General features: G+C 48.0%; 1 long non-coding RNA gene across 1 annotated transcript; it reads right to left on the bottom strand.

The window, feature by feature from the left end:
* Positions 1-1,212: 1,212 nt before the first annotated feature.
* Positions 1,213-14,402, bottom strand: LOC141413669 (uncharacterized). Its single transcript, XR_012438418.1, has 3 exons — positions 12,281-14,402; positions 6,372-10,585; positions 1,213-2,214 (listed from the first exon to the last, which is right to left on the bottom strand). It is a non-coding gene; the product is annotated as an uncharacterized lncRNA (long non-coding RNA).
* Positions 14,403-14,773: the final 371 nt, after the last annotated feature.

Raw genomic sequence — 14,773 nt, 5'->3', positions numbered from 1 at the left:
AGGGGCCGGGAAGGAAGGAGCTTTGGGGTCCTGTAGGGTTGGAAGGGTGGGCTGGGGATGGTAGTGTGAGGAGAGGGCTGTCAGGAACAGAAGGCTAAAAAGTGGTTTGGGGATAACTGTCACAAATTCAGTGAGGGATTGTCAGATTTAGCAAACAAAATTACAGGACATGCAGTTGCATTTGAATTTCAGATAAGCAATGAGTAATTCTTGTAGTGTAAGTCCTAAATATGGTAGGAGGCATGCCTATATTTGAAAAATTTATCTGAGATTTAAAATCTAATTGGTTGGTTCTGTATTTCAGCCAGCAACACCAACTCAGTGAAATCTAAATGATTTTCAAAGTTTCTGAGGAATTGCTGCTCTCGGCTTCACATGGGTCTGAGAACAGCTTTGCCCTGCTCTGAGTTGCTCACAGTGTTCCCCTGGAACAGATAGAGGGCTGGCCAAAGTGAATCTTACTTGTCTTGGGGCTGGGAAGGGGTGGTGGTCAGGAAACACCTCTCTGCCCTCGGGCTTCTAGAAACAGTTCTGTGATTTGAGATTTAGAAGATACCCATGTGCCCACCTGCTTACTCGCTTATCACCCTTCAAAATCATTCAGGGAACTGCTTGTCCACACTGACTGATGAGGACAAAATACTTGCTTGTGAAACTTCCCCTTTCCCCAGATCCTGAACTTGGGCTCAGCCTCCATGTGAGCCAGCACACAACCCCTCCTAGAGGCTCTCACGGGAATGGGGTTGCCCAGGCTGAAGCTAGTTTAGCCATTTTGTCTGAGGTCTCTGGAATTATTTGCCCAGGCTGGCCTTGAACCATGATCCTCATGATTTCAGCCTCCTGAGTAGCTAGGATTACAGGTGTGAGCCACTGGCACCCAGCAAGTTTTCTTTTTTTTCAGTGCTGGGGCTTGGACTCAGGACCTTGCAAGTGCTCCACCACGGAGCTGCTCCACCAGCCCTGGATGTGTTTTCTGACATGGGCAGCAAAAGGGCCATGCTGTGTTGGGGTTGCAGGCCCAGAGGCCTCAGCACAGGGCCGAAAGACAACAGACATGGTAGTTAGGCAGTGCTGGGTTGGGTCCCCTAGCCACCTCTGATTGTGTCCTGGCCATCTGAGGGCATTTTCCATTCTCCATGCACTTCATCTCAGCTCAGACACTGATACTGGATTGTTGATCCTGAGTTCATGATGCCAGACCAGGAGTTAAGAGTAATGCAAGCACAAAGTTTATTGAAAGGATAGCAAAGCACTCTGATGAATGGGTCTTAGTGAAAGAGCTAAGCTGAACAATGGCTGAAGTCTAGGAGATGATATAGGGCAGTGACTGGCTTGGGTTCAACTAGTGAACCTTGAAACTACGTTTGCGATTGGTTGGTGCTAAGTGGTTGGTGCTGAGTCAGCTTCTCAGTGAACTTGGCCACCTGTCTGTCCTTCTCCTTATCGATCTGGGCATTCCAAGAAGGACTGGTCAGCTCGTCCTGGCCTTGGAACCCACATCTTGCAGCTGCATTTTGTTTTGGTGAGAGACTTGTTATTTCTTTGAGAAACCTGTTGCTTTTCACTCCCTGTTTACATGTCTGCTTCTAAAGTGCCTCCCTCATCCAAAATGGTGTCACCTCTGTCATTCCTCCCCTTACAACACCAGTGAGGTCTTCCCTTTCCTCCCAACCTAAAGCAGCAATTAAAAAAAAAAAAAGCTTTTGACAAAATAAATTTAAAAGATTGTTTGAGCAAAGAATGGTCAAGATTCAAGCGCCCCTCCAAACTCTTTGGAAGTGACTGGGAGAACAGTGAATGCCTCCAGCTGGAAGAAGCAAGCAGTCTCTTGTCAAAGTCGCTTTCCTTGTAGAGGTCAGATTAGCCTTCTTGGGAACTCGATCTTATCTCTTGTCTGATTTCTCTGAAGGTCAGATAACAACTTAGTTTTGGCACAGTGACAGGAAGCTTTAGCACGGATGGGGGAGTCAAGTTCGCCTGGGTCCTCTGGGGCTCCAGGCAGCCACTCAGATAAACTGGCCGCCTGTCAACTTTACTTGACAGCAGGAAGCCCAGCCTCACACAGTCCCATGAAAAGCAGAACAGGGGCCTTAGCCTGAGGCATCTTCTTTGTGTCTTTGCTTTGTTTTGGTTTGGTCTCCCTCGGTTAGAAAGTTCACTTCAGGCTGTGGTGGGTGTCTTAGTCACCAGTGTCCCTGGTGTCCAACACGGTGTCTGTGAATAAGAAAGTGAACACCAGACCATGACCTTGGGCTGTCCCTGCCCTTGACTGAGTCCGTTCCCCATGTGAAGTGAAGGGTTCAAGGAGGTAACATTTGTCAACTGTTTGGTACCCAGTTGGCCTATAATAAATTATATGGACCAGCTGGGGGTGTAGCTCAGTGATAGAGTATTTGCTCAGCCCTGGGTTCTAGCCCAGCGCCATAACTAACCAACTAACTAACTAACTAACCAAATTGTGCTCACCATTCTTTTTTGTTATACCATCTTCCCATTCTCCCATGTTTTAGAGAACATTCAGATTAACTCCAAAGGATTAAATGGGGGTGATCCCTCTGGTCAAGGAGGAAAAGGTAATGTTTGGGGGGCCTGTCAATTAAACTGACAAAAGACATTAGCAAGAAAGAAGACTTGATTTTTTTTTTAAATTCAAGTACACAAGAGTTCACAGAAAATGTGACTGTAGGGCCAGGCACTGGTGGCTTATACCTGTAATCCTAGCTACTCAGGAGGCAGAGATCAGGAGGATCGAGGTTCGAAGCCAGCCTGGGCAAATAGTTTGATCCACATTTCTTGGGGGATTTCAAGGCTCAGTGAACCCTTGGACCAGGTCTACAGACCAGTGGCCAGCTGCCTGCAGATCAGGGGTGTTGGCTCATCCTGTATGAGCGAGAAAGGACAGGCAGGTAGAGGGGTAGGATCCAGGTGATTGGCTTCCCTGGCACAGTCTGGATGGTGCTTGGCCATGTGTGCAGCAAATTAATTCCTTAAGAGAATCTCTGAAACCAGGCACCAGTGGCTCACACCTGTAATCCTAGCTACTCAGGAAGCAGAGATCAGGAGGATCTTGGTTGGAAGCCAGCCTGGACAAATAGTTTGCAAGATTCTATCTTGAAAAAACCCATCACAAAAAAAAGGGCTGGTGGAGTGGCTCAGGTGTAGGTCCTGAGTTCAAACCCCAGTACCACAAAAAAAAAAAAAAGTGACTATAGGAAGTGGTTGGAATTTGGGGCTTGTATGCAATCCTAGTGGGGAAGGAGACTTTTAGTTGGATGTGGGAGATAGGTTGGCTTTGTGACAATGTCTGTTTAGGTTATTTCTGACTTTTTTGTTTTGTTTTGAGGCAGGCTCTCACTATGTTGCTAAGAATGGCCTCGAATTTATGACCCACTTGCCTTAGCCTCCTTCCTGAGTGCTGGGGCTCCAGGCGAACATACACCTGGCTGTTTAGTGGTTTCTTATCATGGTGAGTCCAGGGCTGGGCCATAGGACTCAAATTTCCCAGTTGTACAATTCTTGGAATTCCCCAGGGAGGGATCTAGGACAGGTGAACTCTGGGAGGCTCTGCTTTTTTGGCAGATGAAGGGGGTTCAGGGGGAAAAAGGAAGAAAGACAGAGAGCTCTTGTTCTGACATCCCTTCACCTCAAGTACTGGGACTGGAACCAAGGACCTTGTACATATTAAGTATGTACTCTATCACTGAGCTACATTCCCCAGCTTTTAAAATCCGTCAGTCAATCTATCGTCTATCTATCTATCTATCTATCTATCTATCTACCTACCTACCTAACTACCTATCTAAAATTTTACTAGGAATCAAGAAAACCATCGTGTACTTCCCCCCCACAAGTAAGAGCAGGTTGAAGTGACTTGGATCCACCTTGGTGCTGGGAGAGAGCAAGAGCTCTATGGGTTCCCTCCACGGTGTCCAGCCCCAGGGTTGTGTTCTGTGCCCAAGAACACTACTGCAGACCCCCAGGGGAGAGAAAGCTCTCCACATAGACAGCTTCCCCTAGGACCCCTTAACCCAGGCCAGCTCCAGCTCTTGCCACCTTTCTCTCAGCTGATCCTTCACTTTATAGATGGGACAGGACTCAGGGACACTCACTGAAGTCACACAGCTGGTAAATGCTGGGTGAGCACCTGACTCTCAGCACCGAAATGAAAAGCTGCATCCCTGTGACTTTAGACCAAAAAAAAAATGTATAAATATTTAAAGTATTTAAATACAAAATATCTATTAGACTTTTTTGTAGTACTGGGGCTTGAACTCAGATCTTACACCTTGAACCACTCCACCAGCCCTTTTTTGTGATGGATTTTTTTCAAGATAGGGTCTCGAGAACTATTTGCTTGGGCTGGCTTCAAACCTCCATCCTCCTGAGCTCTGCCTCTTGGGTAGCTGGGATTACAGGCGTGAGCCACCAGCTTTGTATTACATGTTTCCATTCAGTTTGGCCCAGTTAATGAGGACATTGAAGGAGAGAGGGAGACTGAGAAAGTCCAGGAGAGCAGGAAAGAAACAGAAATCTGTAGACAGCTCAGAAGACAGGGTGTGAAAACGTGAGGACCTTCTTGCCACTGAGGGTCCCTGGAGATCACAGTGATGCTGTGGCTTTCTTGCTGAGTTTCACAGTGCAGTGCACATGCTAATGGTTGCTTGGTTTCAAACTGTCCCCCGTCCTTACCAGCACTGCATTGGGGCAACATTCAGTCCTTGTCTGCAGCCTCCCTACCACATGCACACCCCAGATGCACACACTCCCCCTGCTCATTTTCTTCCAGCCCACTGGGCACACACACAATGGTGACTGAATGTGCTCTTCCACTGCCCTCACCTAGTGTCACCTCAACCCAATGCCTGAAGGTGGGAGGCCCTCGTTATGGGGACTGGGACCTCTGAGTCTCCTTTGGACAGGTGGGAGGTGGCTTCACTCAGGTGCTCTCTGGTCCTCCCCATGAGTGAACAAAATGAAACAGGAGACAAGATGATGTTCATTTCAGTCCTGCTACAACTCTGATCATTAGCTGGGTGTGGTGATACACTTCTGTAATTCCAGCACTTGGGAGGCTAAGGCTGGAGGAGCACAGGTTTGAGGCCAGCCTGGGCTACGTAGTGAGGCTATGTCTCAAAATAAAATGGGTGAAGAGCACAGAAGTCTGCACACATACATATGAAGACAGAATCATGGAACCCACCAGACGCTGTCGGAAAAGAGGGGTAAACGTGTTAGAGATACACCCTATACTTGTCTGGTACCCATGTTAATGTATGATAATTCAAAACTAAAATAAAATAATTTAAACAAACAATAAAACCTCTGGTCATTGCAGGAAAAAGTGGTCATGTATATTCTCCTGACTTTCCCTAGCTTGTATTTCTTGTGCCTGGCCAGGGAGGTGTGTACAGTTCCACATATTTTGAAAGGAGCAAGGACTTAGTCTCCGCTGATTTTCAGCCATCAAAGAGACTCCAACCCCATATATGCAAGGCCCTGGGTTAGACCCCCAGCACCACAAAAAGAGAAAGAAAGGGAGACCTCAGGCTCACTGTAGTTAGTAAGCTGCCAACTGCTATGTTAATCAAATTCATAGTGTGACTGTTTTAAGCCGGGAGAGGTAGATTATAGAATCCCAGCACTTGGGAGTCTGAGGCAGCAGGAGGATCGTAAGTTTGAGGTCAGCCTGAGCTACTTAGTGAGACCCTGTCTCAAAACAAATTTTTTAAGTTGGGGGATGGGGTGGGGAGGAGACAAGCATGGCCCCAGGGGGGCCACTGGAGGACTTGCTGGAGTGCCAGGGGAGCTCATTGATACTTCTGTTAGAGGTGGGTCCAGGGGTGTCTGGGACTGGCTAAAGGACTGGGGAGCCAGCCGTATTCCAGAATTCTAGAATTGTAATCACAGCCCTGGAAAAGACACATTGAAGGTCACTCCCCAGTTCCGGCCACTTATCTGCTGTTGTATTCTGTGTGACAAAGTGTCAGGCAGCGCTTGCTTCCCTATTTCAGGTGACTCAGATTGGCCAGCTCTTTTGCAACCTGAGGGCACCCAGCAAAGCCACATGGCCTGACTGTAAGGGCAGCTTCCTCAAGCAGACCAGCAAGGGGCCGGAGGACACTGTGCCGGGTCTAGAGCCAGGGGACGAAATGTCTTGAATCAAAAAAAATAAAAATAAAAAGCCAGTATCACGCTAAGCCCGTTTTGGGGAAGTGACGTTCACTGCCTGACGATGTGTCAACTCACAAACATTTTCCTTGGAATCCACTGGGTCCCTCGGGTCCTTCTCACTTCTGTCCTCTCTGTGCAAACAGCACAATAGTTGGAAGTGAGTGCGGGCCAGCAGCCAGCTTTTCACTTTGTCATCTTACCCAGAATAGAGGCGGGCACTTGTTTACTCGGCTTCACTGAGGAACATTCTTTGTCTTCCAAGGAGTACATAAGAGTTCCTGTCTGAGAACACCAAACCTTGAATGGTGACTTTTCCACCACAGTGATTGAGCCGATTGAGCCCGACACAGGAAATGTGTTCTGGTTGCCAGGTTGCAGGAGGAGAACGTGGTCTGTACTTGGAGACTGTAAGAAAAATGGCTGTTTCCATGGATCACAGAGCCTTGGTCACACGGTGGTCAGCTGTGCGCTCATCCCAGGGATGTCACACCATGCGAAGAGCCAGACAGTGGGCTGCACTATGGACTTTTCACCACTGCCAGACCTTCTGCTATGAATTAAGAAGTCTGGTGCATCTTGAATATTTAATTCTCAAAATAGCCAAACATTGGAAGCAACCAAAGAGAATCAATTAAAGAAATTACGTTTCAGCTGCCCAGCAGAAAGATGTTTTTGATATTTTGATGAGTGAAGGAAAAAACCAGGTTTCAACACAAGGATTCCCTTTATCTAAGCCCAAAATCACAGTGATCAAGGTTGGGAAAAACAGTTATGTAGGCTGGGTTGCCAGTGGCTCATGCCTGTAATCCTAGCCTTAGAAAGCAGAGATCAGGAGGAGCATGGTTCAAAGCCAGACCCAAGCAAATAAAGACCTTATCTTAAAAATACCCAACAAAAACAAAGGGCTGGTGGAGTGGCTCAGTGGTCGGGCATCTGCCTAGCAAGCATGAGGCTGAGTTCAAAACCCCAGTACCATCAAAAAAAAGAAAAGAAAAGCAGCTACCTTGGGGAGAGGGCTATGGACTGAAGGGGCAAGGGAACTTCGGGACGCGTTTCTTGTGTTGACTCACAGGGCAGTAGAGCCGGTGTATGCATATGTAAAACTCACAAAGATTTTGTGCTCTTTGATATATATAAGTTCTACAAGAGAAAACATAATGAGTACTGCATGGTATCATTCACAAAGCTCGACAACAAGAAAGCTAGAACAAGGTGACAAGGTGTCAGAAGTCACAGAAAAGGGGCCTGGGGTACATTGCCCTCAGCTCCATCTCCAGCACTGCAAAAACATGTCAAGGTCAAGTTCCTTTGGGGAGGAGTGACTGAGGACAGGGTAAGTGGATTCTTGGGGACCATGTGCCACATTCATGTTCATTTGAGGCTTTTTTTTGGTGGGACTGAGGGCTTCCAACTTACAAAGCAGACACTCCGCTGCTTGAGCCACTCCTCCAGTCCACTTTGTTCTGAGTATTTTGGAGATGGGGTGTTGAGACCTATTTGCCTGGGCTGGCTCGAACCTCAATCCTCCTGATCTCAGCCTCCAAGTACCTAGGATTACAGGTGTGAGCCACAGAAGCTGGCCATGTGCAAGCTATTGATTGGGGTTGTGGTTGCACTGGTTGATTCTCTGTGGTAATCTAACTGTACACTGAGATTTGCACTTTATTTTTTGGTGCAGGAGATCAAATCTACAGCCTCACACTTGCTAAACACATGCTTTTATCACTCAACTGCAGCCCAGCCCCCAATTTGTTCTTTTCTGTCTGTATGCTGTCCTTCCATGAACGTTTATTCAAAGATTTTAATCACAGTATGGTTCTGGGATTTTTGTTGTTGTTGTTGATGGTATATACACAAAGAAAAAGACCAAGATGGGCACATTTCCTATGACTGCCCCTACAACTCACCACAGACTCAGTGGCTAAAACAGAGTTGACTACAGTTCTACAGGTCAGCAGACTGACCAAAATCACAATGGAGGCAGGACCCTGGGCTTACACTGGCAAATCTCTCTCTTAAAGCCAGCTGACTAGCAACCTTAATTCCAACTGCAGCCATGATTTCTCTTTGCCTTGTGCCCTAACATAGTCACAAGGTTTAGGAACTATCTTCAGGAGGTGGTAAAAAAAAATTACAGGAGGCCACTGGTTTGGACTATACTCTTACACTGGCTCCAACAGGTCAGACTAAAAAATCAAAATGGAGTTGCCCAAGCTAACTAAGTGATGTGACCTTCTGAGAAATCAGAGGAATAAGAGAGTTGGTATCCCCCAGCAGGCCAGCCAGCATGGCAGTGAAGTTCCCTCTGTTTTAATCCCTGTATTCTTTTGTCCTTACAAAAAGTAATCTTAAATTAATCTATCAGTTATTCTTCTCTTGTTTGATCTCTCTGTCCTTGCTTTATAAGAAAGTAACTTTGAAATGATCAATTTGCATTTTTTAGGCCCTTGTGCATGCTAGGCAAGTGCTGTACCACTGAGCTGCACCCCCTCCACGCACATCCCTTGTGGTCAGAGCCACTTTGGCCCACAGCACAACAGAGCCCCCCACCTCAAATCTGCTTTCTGTCCTTTGTTCTGATTTCCAGCCTTCCTTCAGCCTTTCTCTGTCTATAAAACCTCCCTGCTCAGCCCACCGGAGCATTTATTCTATGTTATGGACTGAAGTGTCGTGGTATTCTAGGATTGCAAAACAAAGTTGATTGATGAGCAGGGTGTGGTGGTGTACGCCTATAATCCCAGCACTCAGGTGGCCAAGGCAGAAGAATCTTGAGTTTGAGGTCAGCCTGGGATATTTAGGGAAACCCTGTCTCAAAAAAAAAGGGGGGTGGGGGCTTGGAAGTAGCTTAATGGTAGAGTACAAGGCCCCAGGTTTGATCCCCAGCAAACCGCCCCCCCCCCAATCAAAGAACCAAACTGAGATCTTTAAATTGTTGTTAACTTTTGTCCTGGAACAGAGGACATTATTCTGCAGACCACAGACAGAAGGTTAAGAATGGTAATTCATAAGTGGCCATATTTTTCACTATCCCCTTTTCTTATCTGTATTTTCATAAGTTTTCCTGGAAATACACACACTGTTTTTGAGATGAAAAAAAAGTCAAATCTCAGTTATCTGTATTTATTTATTTTTTGGTGGGACTGGGGTTTGAACTCAGGGTTTTATGCTTGTAGTACTCTACTGCTTGAGTCACACCTCTAGTCCATTTTGCTCTGGTTATTATGAAGATAGGGTCTCACAAACTATTTGCCCTGGCTGGACTTGAACCTCAATTCTCCTGATCTCAGACTCCTAAGTAACTAGAATTACAGGTGTGAGACACTTGCGTCCAGCTACTAATAACATCTTAAAGTCCCAGTGTTTGACCCAGTAAGGAACATGACCCTCGCAGTGTTTGGTCATGTGTGTGGTCAGAGCCACTTTGGCCCACAGCACAACAGAGCCTCATTGCTGCCCAGCCTTTCTCCTTTCTTGGGTTCTTTCTGGGACACAAACTGTAGGTACCCCAAAACATATCAACAGCAGACTGGATGAAGAATGGGTTAAGAGGATTCACCAAGTCAGGTGCGGTGGTGGCAACACCTGTAATCCCAGCACTTAGAGGCTAAGGCAGGAGGACCAGGAGCAGTTGGCTGGTCTGGGCTACACAGTTATCACTGTTTTGGGGACAAGCAGTTCAAGTCAAGAGCAAAGGTTCTCCAGCTTCTGCCTCGTGGAGAGTTACTCCTGCTCCTGCTATGAGCCCAAGCTCTTACCCTTCTCACTGGCCTACAGGACTCCCCAGGCACCGGCCTCCTGGTCCAGGACAGCCATGCTGGCTGCTGCATGCAGGTGCAAAGCGAGGTCTTTTCCCACTATTCCTGTGGCCACCTGTCCCTTCCTTCCTAACACAGACTTCAAATGAACCATTCAGTCCCAATAGCCCCGAGGTTCACAGCCTTAAAGCAGCAGAACACAGATTTCCTCTTGTTCCTGGTTGCAGAGCTGTTCTCTTGCTTTACCTTCGTCATTTATTTAATCAGAAAAATGCCCTTCCTCCCGTTCCTGCCTGTGTCTGATTGTCCACCACTTGCAAACAAACTGGCAAATGCAAAAGTGGGTTTTGCTTTTCTCAACCTCAGGCCTGTGCCTGCGGTTGTAGGCTTTGGCTAACGCTTCAGGGCCCATTCAGTCTACCTTTGGCAGTTGTGTTTGGGCAAGGGTGCTTTTATCAGCGACTCCAGACCCTGGTTTTCCACCACATAAGGGGGATGGGGGAACCTCAGGCCTTCATTCTGGATAGCTGCCACTCCTCGTTGGTGCTGCCCACCTCCAGGAAAAGGGGGTGTTTTCAGCTCTGGCACCCCTGGATGTTGTTGAAACCAAAACAGCATGTTCTCTTGCTTTCAAAACACAGGAAACAAATCACTGTTTCCTAAATGGAAAAGAACAAAATCAGCCCTGAGAGAGGTCGTGGGAGATGCTTTCCAAGTCCCTCCAAATCCTTGGCAGGATAGAGCAAGAACACTCAGGTTTAAAACACTCCTCGGCAAGGCTCGTTTTGAAGCCAGCTCATTGTGTGCTAAAGAAAATGGAAGGAACGAAAGGCCTTTGACTTTCCTACAGCCAAAGCCCACAAAAATTCACATCAGGGCAGGGGGCACAGCTCAGTGGTAGAGCGCTTGCCTACCTGAGGCCCTGGGTTCAATCCCCAGCACCACAAAACAAAAACAACAACAACAAAAAAAAACTGATGCATTTGGGGGAACTATTGCTGTTAGAAGAAGTCGGGGTGCCGGAGGAAGTCCTAAGTAAGGCAGAACATTCTGGAAGCCATGTCATCTGAGCCAGACCTGGCTGCAGACCTCCATGAAGGAGGACTCAAGACTGGGAGATGCACAGGGGAGCTGAGCCATACCGATGGTGCGGGCTTTGGGAGCAGAGGCCCTCCTGGTGAAAGAGGACTGATGGCATAGCAGCTGGAGGGCAGGGCTGGGGGTGGTCCTCTGAGCAGCTGTCAGCAAGAGCTTCTGGGGTGAGCAATGACTAAAATCTCATAGCTCATCCTTGTTTTCATATTGTGCTTTTTGAGTCTGACAGCTAACACAGAGACATACCTGCTAAAAACTTGGGGCTTTGATCTAGAATTTGAAGGGAATTCTCTTCCAGTTCTTTCACAGTGGTGGGGATGGAATTCAGGGCTAAGCCTATGCTAGCTAGGCAAGTGCCATACCACAGAGCCGTACCCTAACCCGGTTTTTTTGTTTGTTTGTTTGCTTGTTTTGTGGTACAGGGGCTTGATCTCAGGGCCTTCACCTTGAGCCACTCCACCAGTCCTATTTTTGTGAAGCGTTTTTTCAAGATAGGGTCTCGTGAACTATTTGCCTGGGCTGGGCTTCGAACCACGATCCTCCTGATCTCTGCCTCCTGAATTAGCTAGGATTACAGTGTGAGCCACCAGCGCCCGGCCTGCCCTTGGTTTTTTGAGACAGGTGTGTAGCCCAAGCTGGCCTTGAATTTGTGATCCTCCTCCCTTGGCCTCCCAAGTGCTAGAATTATAGATATGTACATCTGTGCCTGGCAACAACTCCCCACGTTCACAGAATTAAATCAGAAGCTCCTTTTCATCAGCTATCAACGACTGTCTCTGGTGTCTGCTGAGTGGAACCGCCTATGGTTTCTGTCTCTCCTCTTTGTCCTCAGTAAGGACAGATGATGTTCTCCTTAAGTCATCTGCACACTGAGCCACTTTGGGGACACGCAGAGACCCAAACCACACCTTCCCAGAGGCTGATATTTTTAAAAGCCCTAATAAGCTCTCTGCACAGGCTGAATGAATGTTTTGACAGCCTAATGGAGACCCATGTGTTCCATAGCTTTTAGGCTGAGCTTCTGAATTATAGAGCACCTCACAGATCAAGTCAGAAATGAGAACTTTCCCCATAGGGTTGGCCTGTCACCAAGGGATTGCTCAAGAAAACCCAGCCCCCCTCTGACTGTGCCCCTTCCGTAGGAAGAAACATTCCATAGGACAGAGGGGCAAGGAAGACTTTCATTACAATGGAATTGGGGGAAAGGCTTGGCTTGGGGACCTGGAGGACCCGGTGCCCGGATCCTCAAGTCCTCTTACCTGGGCTGTCTCTTGAGGGGCTCCATAGCTACTGGGTGTGGCTCCCTCTTCTTCCTTAAAGATCATCAATCGGTCATCTTAAAATTGATACCCAACTGAAGCCTGGTGCCAGTGGCTCACGCCTGTAATCCTAGCTACTCAGGAGGAGAGATCAGGAGGATTTTCGGATCAAAGGCAGCCCCGGGAAATAGTTCATGAGATCTTATCTCAAAAAATACCCATCACAAAAAAAGGGCTGGTGGAGTGGCTCAAGGTGTAGGCCCTGAGTTCAAACCCCAGTACTGAAAAAAAAAAAATGATACCCAACTGAAACGAAAAGGGGCATTATTAATAATTGCCTTCGGTCGATAGATGTAAACCGAGACTCTCAGGCTGACCATACTGCGTGTCACTGTAATTACAGGGGTGGAGAAGGGAGGGAACATGGCTCATTAACGAGGCTCTCATCTCCACCCATGGCAGGACTGTCCTGTGAGCCTCCAACATTCCTGTGACCAGGGACATCTTTCTGTTACATAATAAACACTCTGGGTGCCACCCAGTCCGAAGGTAGGAGAAGTACAGAAATGCCACTTTAACATAAGAGCCTCAGCCCCAGCCAGAGAGGAGCGAGCTTCCCTAAGCCAAGGTTATAATTATGCCCCTTCCCGCCGTCTTGCTACCGTTCCCGGTTCCCGGGAGCGCACATGCGGGCTGTGCACCCAGAAGCTGCCCCTGGATCTGCAGCAAACGCCTGGCATGGTGCTCCTGTCTCGTCAGGGAGCGCAGGCTCTGACTGGCAAGGCAATCCCAGGGAGCTAAAAATGGAACAGAAGTAACTAGTACCTTCCAGCAGCCATCCCACATCATCAACTGGCAGAAGACAGCTTTGCTGACTTTCCAAGCAGGGTCACAAGAGCTAGCCAACCCTGCAGACAAAACCTCTACCTGCAGGGACCCTCAGGCCACCTGTCCTTAGGGTCATGGGTACAATACCTGCAAAAGAACACCCGCTGCTTTTGGGAGAGGGAAGGCTGTCAGCATTCAATTCAACATGAAAGTTAGCTGCAGGAAAATCAGGACAGAGCTTGTATCCTGGGGGGAGAACAGACTGGGCTTTTGGCTGCACCATTTCTTCAATCCACCACAGGATAAAAGAGTATATATTTGATGAGCTAATTTACGCCGGGTGAACGCAGAGTGGTCACCCCAGCATCACTGCAGGTAAGCGATAATGTCTTCATCTGTACGCAGAGAGCTGCAGACTTGGCTCATCTCGAAGTGCCCTTACCTGCCAGCAGTTCATACTTCTGTTCATACTTCTGTCATGTACGTCATCCCTGGCTTACATAAACCAAACTGTGCTTACACCTCCAGGCTCTACCCACCCTTGCAAAGGCCGTGATTATTCACACACGAAAAAATTAGAGGCTTGGCAGGTACATTCTGATCCCACGCCAGGGAAAAAGGCAGCGCTTAGAACAGCAGAAGCAGCTTCAGGAATCTGACCTTGAACTGACCTCTGTCTGCATTTGCCTTTACTGAAAACTTCCTTCATTGCGCTGGAGACGATTTCAGCTCGTTAGTTGTACAGCCTGTGAGGTCATCAATTGCAGATCAGATTTAAGTGTTGTAATGTGAAGCTCAAAGGGCCTGGGAGTCAGGCCCACCTGGGAATGGACCATGTGGCCGCCTGGTCTTGCTGCCCCCATCTGACCCCAGCCAGGGCTTTTTGAGAGACCCATCATGATACCCTCTCTGGTGGATGAGGACAGAGGTACACAACTGTCTTGGCAGGCACGTGTGTTTCATTCCCCAAGTTAAGAATGCATCCATAGTCTCGGGCTGCCCAGAAATGTTTATTTTGTGCAGCGATGGGGATTGGAGCCAGGGTCTTGCGCGTGCTAGGGTGCTAGGCAAGGGCTCTACCCCTGAGCTCCACCCCCAGCCTTACTCCACAGTTTTTGAGCTGCCCACAGTCTTAGTGTAAGTATCGCCTTACGCTGCAGAAATATGAAACCTGCCAGGGTTCCGATGTGTGATTTAGAGTCAACTGGTCTTGTGTTCCCGCAGGGGACTTTGTTTCCCAACTGACTTCTGTGAGGCCGAGGCAGGTGACAAAGCGTGTGTTAAGTTAGCATGGTGGATTTCAGCCTGGGGAACTTGGTCCTGGAGCAGAGCAGAAGCAGCCAGGAAACTGGGCCGTTTCCTGGGAGGGTCAATTCTTCAGTGAGATTCGGCCCATTGGTTGTTCCTGGATCCTGCCCAGTGCCCTGGCTCCAGCCTTCCCACAATGCATCCTTTCATAACCCTCTTGCTTGTGTGAGCTGGAGTGGGTCCTGTTGTCTGTAACTAAAAACACCCTGGCTAACACAGGAGGCAGGGGACTAAGACGTCAGGAAGTGGTGTGAAAGTCCAGAAAGACATAAAGGAACACTGGCAAATATTTTTGAATAATGTCCACCATTGTGGAGGCTGTACAGGGTGCATTCTCCCCAACCTTTGCAACTCTCT

The sequence above is a fragment of the Castor canadensis genome, chromosome 11 (assembly GCF_047511655.1).
Source record: "Castor canadensis chromosome 11, mCasCan1.hap1v2, whole genome shotgun sequence".
Classification (NCBI taxonomy): Eukaryota; Metazoa; Chordata; class Mammalia; order Rodentia; family Castoridae; genus Castor; species Castor canadensis.
Note: the sequence above shows the minus strand (reverse complement) of the source record. Positions and strands in the feature narration are given on the sequence as shown.